Source organism: Psammomys obesus, unplaced genomic scaffold (assembly GCF_907164565.1).
Source record: "Psammomys obesus unplaced genomic scaffold, mPsaObe1.curated_primary_1811, whole genome shotgun sequence".
NCBI classification, from domain to species: domain Eukaryota; kingdom Metazoa; phylum Chordata; class Mammalia; order Rodentia; family Muridae; genus Psammomys; species Psammomys obesus.
This window is the reverse complement of record NW_026585644.1, coordinates 21,796,206-21,803,239: the sequence shown is the minus strand read 5'-3', so window position 1 is coordinate 21,803,239 and position 7,034 is coordinate 21,796,206. Positions and strand designations below refer to the sequence as shown.

Here is a 7,034-nt window from a genome sequence, read left to right as displayed (position 1 = left end):
GAAGATCATGAATTGGAAATCAGCTAAGGCCATATTGTGGAGCTTGCCTATTCTATAATGACTTTGTATTTCAGAAAGAAAGAAAGAAAGAAAGAAAGAAAGAAAGAAAGAAAGAAAGAAAGAAAGAAAGAAAGGAAGGAAGGAAGGAAGGAAGGAAGGAAGGAAGGAAGGAAGGAAGGAGGAAGAAGGAAGGAAGGAGAAGAAAGAAGGAAAGGAAAGAAAAACAGTAAAAATGCAAGTTGTGTTGTAGCTCAATGGTAGGGCTCATGGTTAATAGGCACAAGGACTTAAGCATCAGAAAAATATAAATAAATTTAAAAAATAAATATATTATAAAATTAATTAATTAATTAATTAAAATGAAATAAATTATAAAAATATGAATCAAAACCAAATACAGTCCTTTTCCCACCTTCCTGTGGTTGATCTTGTCTCAGAGACCTGTGAATCAGCTCTGCTGATAGCAAGATGTCTGCAAGAAATGCCAAAATTGAACTTTCTGCCTCTGACTTCAAAGCCACAGCTGTGGTACCAGATGGTCACCTCTAAGCGGGCTCAGTGAAAGAGTTCTACTTCTCCCCTCTTGACTCCTTTTGAGTGCCCCGAGGAGATCATTACTTTCAGTGATAGGCCAGAAGAAGTTAGGATACTCAAAGGCCCAGCGATTGGTGCTTCTGTGGAGTATCACTTCTGTCATCTGGGGTGGATCAATACAGCCAGAAAACAAGGAGAATTTACACCCTTGGGCAATCCCTTGATACCCGATCCCAAGTGTACCATTGCTCACGATTATGAAGTCTTAAAGGTGGGTGAAGGTCCCCCTTTCAGGAGCCGCTTTATCATTGACAACAAAGCTATCCTTCCACAGGTCACCAAAAGTGGTCTTCCTATCAGCTGCTCTGTACATGAGATGCTGAAATTAGTTCAAGCCTTCCAGTTCTCAGACATACATGGCAAAGTTTGCCCAGCTGGCTCAAACCCCAGCAGTGACGACATCAAACCTGATGTCAAAAAGAGCAAAGAATATTTTCCCAAGCAGAAGTGAGCACTGGCTGTTTTTATACCAGACTGCACTGGGCAGTCCAGGCATTAAATGAACATCTCTTGTACTTTGCACTTAAACACAAAGTGTGGTGTAATTCAAGATAGGCCTTCCTTTTGTGGGTGGAGGGAGGGGGTCACCCTTTCTTGCACTGGTAGAAATGGGCTGAGCTCTTTTGTGGACCAATAATCTGCTGTACCAGTAGCAGGGCATCCACTTATTCTTTTGTAGTATCAGTTCAACTTGGGCTGAGGGGGAGAAAAAGGAAAAAAAATCCAAATAAAGACACAAACAAAAAGAGAAACAAATCATGTCCTCTTAGATATCCATAATGGAGACTAGGACTGTATACTACCCAAAATGCTATTGCATAGCTTTCACCTTGACCAAACTTTTCTTTCACCCACACATCAAGCATCCCAGGCTGAACAGTGATGCTCCAGGCATCAGAGAAGGCCAGGTTCCAGCCATGTGGCCATCCATTTACTTCCAGCTACAGCTATCATTCTGAGACTGTTTAAAAATTTATGACCTTAATATTTGAATCTCTGGAGAAGAGCCATATAGAAAAATATAAAATATAAGATATATATTTCCGGAGACTGCAGTTTAGACATATGCTTTTAATTGTAAGAAAGCCATTTGGTAAAAAGTTTCCAAGGGCCTCGCTACCATTGTAGATGGCGTGGAAATGTTAAATTACTTCCACAACAAGAAGTAAGACCAATGACCTGAACACAAAGTCCTCCATCCTCTCATGTACCTCTCAGATGTCACCAAAATAACCTGCAACTTAAAATTACATTTCAGCTCAGGAATACAAAGAATGGTTTTCCTGGTATTGGACACAAATTATTTTCCCTTGCCTAGGCAAAAAGGAATTGTACATTCTTGAGAATTCCAATTTTTGAGAGCCAAAGGCAAAGTCAATATTGCAATGCAGTCAGAACTAATATGCTAAAAGATGTATGCTCTTGGGTTGAAAAATGTCCTTGTCCAATATTATATAAGAAGGAGTCAAAGCAAGGTGAAGTGCATGCAAGAAGGTGGGATCAGCACACATGTCTACTTTAGTAGTTCTGTGTGTAACTAGATCACATGTCCATATACTCGAACTGCTGTATTTAACTGTATTCAATGTGCCTGCTGACTTGTGCTTTCTAAGGCCTTTGGGAGGCAAAGCTCTTAGAGAACTGACTTTGAATATTGACTGGACTGGGATAGCACTAAAGTGTGTTGATTTGTCCTCCATCTGCCTGGAGAAGTGTGACTGTGTGCCAGTGTCTTACCCAGTCATGTGGGGTGGGGTGGGGGTGGGAGGTTGAAAGGAGTGGCTAGATGGCTCGTGTTAAGTTCTAGGCAGTGTGAGCTGTCCTATCTGCTACATCTGTAGATTCCCATTAGAAGGACAGGGGTCATGGCAAACTGACAACTTTACCATGTTTAGCTAACTAACTGTTTTTTGTTTGTTTGCTTGCTTGTTTGTTTATTTTGTTTTGAGACAGGGTCTTAGTATGTAACCCAGGCTGTTCTTGAATTCATAAATCACAGCCGCAGTTCATTATACAAGGGCTAAGATTTCGTGGGTAGATCACCCTGGTGCTTATGTTATTTTAATTACTACAACACTCATTGGTGTGGTTTAATCAACTCACTGTACAAAGGACACTTATTTCTGATTGGGGTTGGTGGAAGCAGAATGTCCTTTTTAGAGCCCCTATAGCTGGTATTTCACATGAGGCTTTAACTCTAAATTTGTAAATCCAGGGCTCTCTCTCCATCACTCATCCATTTACCACCAACAAAGCAGCCCATGAATAATGCCATCTGAGCTGGGCTATTCATTTACATAGTTCCATGAAAATAAATATGTGAGCAATTGCCGTCGGTAGGGAATGGCCTTTATATATTATCTCAAATTTTTCACTATATAAAAAAAAGAAAAATCATGAGATCAATCCAAGATGGCTGCACTGATCCTGCACTGAAGCTGAACAACAAGATAGCAATGATTGCAGAGTGACCAACAAGCCATGCAGTGGACCCCAGAACTCCAGTATCTGTGTTTCCCAGGTAAGATGAAAACCCACAGAGGAAGCAGATGCATGCAGTGCTGATGAGACTTGATAGGCTGGGATCTGTTAGTAGAGGAGGAGGGCTCCCCTCTTCTGAGAACTAGGGGAGGGTATGGGGGAAAGAAGAAGAGAGGGTGGGACCTGGAGGAGATGAAGGAGGGGCCTATGATTGGGATGTAAAGTAAATAAATTATTAAAATTAAATTAAAAAATAAAATCTGAAGGTAGTAAAAGAAAAACAGGGAGAGTTTAGGTAAACCAAGTCATTTCTAAATCTGTGGGTTGATGGTTGGGAAGAACCAGTGGCTTGTATCTTCTAGCATTTACCACACTATTATAGCTCCTTGGCTTCTGTCCTCCTCCAGGATCTGCCCACTTATGCTGAGTCTTCTTATTTACATGTGCCTCTCAGGGAATCAATATCTATTTGCTTTCTGAATCAGTGAATGAGATTGCAAATGAATGGCAGCCTCCACACTCTCAGGGAAATCTGGTTGGTTGCCGGTAGCAGTGTGTAGAGGATGGGGAGTACTTGAAAGCTGGAAGACAGGTTCATAGAACTGTACCGCGAGATTAAAGGATTCCGAAGGAAGGGGGAATGATATAAGGCTGATTTTTAAAAAGTAGCAAAGCAGCATTTCAAAGCAAAGCATTAAAATATATATAACTAGATGATATCTCCTTTGAGGGTACCTTGGAAAATGAGGGAAATGGAATGAGGAGATATGTACTTGCAGTCAGGTCTTAATATTTTATCTCAATTGATAGCTGTCACAAGGCTGAAGTGTGAGTAGCTCACCACTGTGGAGGAGAAAAAGCTTAGGCTGAAAGATACAAATAATCTTGACTCCCTGTGGAATATCAAGACAGTAAGATCTGAATAAAGGCCTAATGACACCAAGTTGTTTTCCCTACTAAGTCACATCACTTCTCTCAAGATGAAGAATGGGAAAAGGAAGAGCTAAATTCTGGAAATGGAAAAAATTAAACCATATATCACTATGAAATAGTGTGTACTGACTCAGAGCAATGGAGAGGCCCAGCTAACAAACTAATTAAACACAGTCTTAGGTAAGCTAACTAGACTGGACAGCCATTGCATGATATACTTATTTCCCATTTTCTCCCAAGTGGCTAGAGATTTAAATGATAAAGTCATTCAAAATGTTTTGGATGCTTCTTTTTACTGCTGCAATGAACATGCTGTGTCAGGAGGGAGGATTGGCTAATTGGCAGCATTTATTTATACTTGATAAACCTATATATGAATCAAGACCTATATAAAAATCAAGCCTCACATCTATAGGCAAGGCTCTTCCTGGAGTTCAAAGATGTATGTCTGCAGCAAAATTTCGCTAAATTGTCCCTGCTATGGGCAGAGTAGGTTGAAACAAAGCTGTGTGCTTGCTCTTTGTCTCATCGCACTTCAGGTTGACATGGCTAGGTGTATTTTTAAACATAAGAAACAGGTAAGTTAGAAATCAGCAACGTTCTAAGAACTTGTTCAAGCAATGCATTCTTCCTGTGACTATGATAAAGTACTCAGAAAGAGCAGTTATTAAGTGAAAAAGGTATACTTGGGTTCAGGACTCAGGGGACTTGTCATCCTTCCTGATGGGAGGATCTTGAAGCCACTGATATCACATGGGGTCACGGCCAAGAAGAGAGCTACAAACATGCTAAGCTGGGGTTCTTGTCTGGGTACACTCCAGGGCATGGTCCGGGAAATGGTACCACGCTCTTTTAGAGTGAGCCCTCCCATCTCAATCGACATAATCAAGATGATCATCCATGGAATGTTTAAACTTGTCTTGTTCCTGCCAAGCTGACAACATTCAACACCACAGGCTGTTATCAGACCGTCGTTGGTTCTAGTTCAGTGAAGTTTACTATTAGAGAGAAAATGTGAGACCAACAGTCATTTCTTTCCCTAACTTGGGCAATTGGTGTTAAGTTTGAGTAAGAAGTGTTTGTGTGATTCAACTGTCTCCCAAGCATACTCGGGCCCATCTGTCCCCTCAGTATTCTTGGCGCTGCTCTATGTGGTAAGGGCCAGCCTTCACACCCAAGGCCGCAGTCACTGTGTTTGCATTCAGAGTTGTGGCTACAAAGCTGCAGTTGGGATTCCTTCTCGGTCGTAACTCCTGTACTCATGCACGACAAACATCTATCATCTGGAATTTTACGGTTCACAGATGCTTAATTTGCATCTGTACCACATAAGATTTAGATAACCCAATGACATCTGGCCTAAAGATGGCCAAAGATCTACGGGATGCAGTCATTGATTGGGGTTTTCCAAATGTTACTAATATAGCCCAGATGACACCAAGCATGGGGTGATAACGAAGAACACCCTCAAATGATTCGAACTGCCTCGCTCGGTTGAATTTAATGACGCTATAAAGGAAGTGTGCTGGAGCACACATGTTTGTATTCTAGGGATACGTTCTGAACTGATCATTTCCTTCAAAGGCTATTTTTAAAATGTTCTTCCTAGGGGTCAAGGACACCACAAAAAAACCGACAGAGTAAACTAACTAATCTGGACTCATGGGGATTCACAGAGCCTGAACCACCAACCAAAGAGCACCCATAGGTTGGATGTAGACCCTCTACACCTATGTAATAGATATGCAGCATGGCCATCATGTGGGTCCCCTAACAATGAGAGTAAGGGATAGCTCTGACTCTGATGCCTGCCTTTGGATCCCTTCCCCTAGCTGGGCTGCCTTGTCTGGCCTTAGTGGGAGAGGATGCACTTAGTCCTGCTGTGACTTGATAGGTCAGGGTGGGTTGGTACCCTTAGGGCCTCACCTTCTGTGAGGAGGAGGAGAGGGAAAATGGGAGGAGTGGGCATGAGAGTGGGACTGGGAGGAGGGGAGAGGAGGCTGGGATCAGGCTGTAAAGTGATTAAATAATTTTTTAAAAAAGTTCCAACTAGTCCAGGGGAATGAGAACTTTGGCTTGAAGAGAGACAGAGACAGACAGAGACACAGAGACACACAGAGACAGACACATACATACACACAGAGACAGGAAGACACACAGACGGAGCCAGCAAGACAAATTCCTCAGCAACCAAGTAAGTAAGGCAAAGAACAAGCCTTACATAATATCAATAGTTGAGGAGTGACTTAAGGACAATGCTGTGAACTAATGAGGCCACCAAAGGCCCAGTGAGGTCCATGACATCGGCACCCCGTGTGCAAGCACAACCAGCCCACATAAGACAAAAATGAGCCCTGTCCCATCCCTGTGTGGGCTAACTGTATCTTCGCAGTCAATTACCATAGTCTGAGCATCTTTCAGAAATTTTAATTCAAAAATAAAGTGAAAGAATAAATAAAGTGTTACTACATCCATGGCTGATGCTACTTGTCTCAGCATTGGCCAGCCAGAAGCCTGTCTTTGCAGAACATTGGAAAGAGTGTAATCTATAACTGTAATTCTGCAGAGGCCTCAGACAGGGCACCCTCCTTCCTTGGTTATTGGAGTCTGAAGTGCACAGCTGGTCCTGATGAAGAACCTGGGTTTATATAAGGTCTGTGCAAAGCAAGAGTTGGCTGCTATAGAACTATCAAATCTCTAATTAGGTAAATCAGTCAAAAGCACACAACTCCCTGGCAGCTGTTAACTGGTTTGGGAATGGGTGATCGGCCTGGTGCAGGAGCAGTGCGTATCTTGCTGTAGCATGATTTGCACTGGATTATTGTATTCAAGTTTCACTCTTTCAGAGAGATTCTCTAGTCTATGATAAAGGATGGAGCCCTCCCTCTCTTGCAGACTTCTATCCAGCTCACTGAGTTACACTTCAAATTCTTATTCTTTATTTTTACGTTTACTCATTATTTTTCATATTTATTTGTCAACTGTTTCTATATATCAAGGATACGTCTTAGCCCAATCTTCATGTT

At 41.9% G+C, this 7,034-nt stretch overlaps 1 pseudogene; it reads left to right on the top strand.

Annotated features, from left to right (window-relative positions):
• The first annotated feature begins 468 nt into the window (after positions 1 to 468).
• On the top strand, positions 469 to 1,045 carry LOC129688908 (peroxiredoxin-1-like; annotated as a pseudogene).
• Positions 1,046 to 7,034: the final 5,989 nt, after the last annotated feature.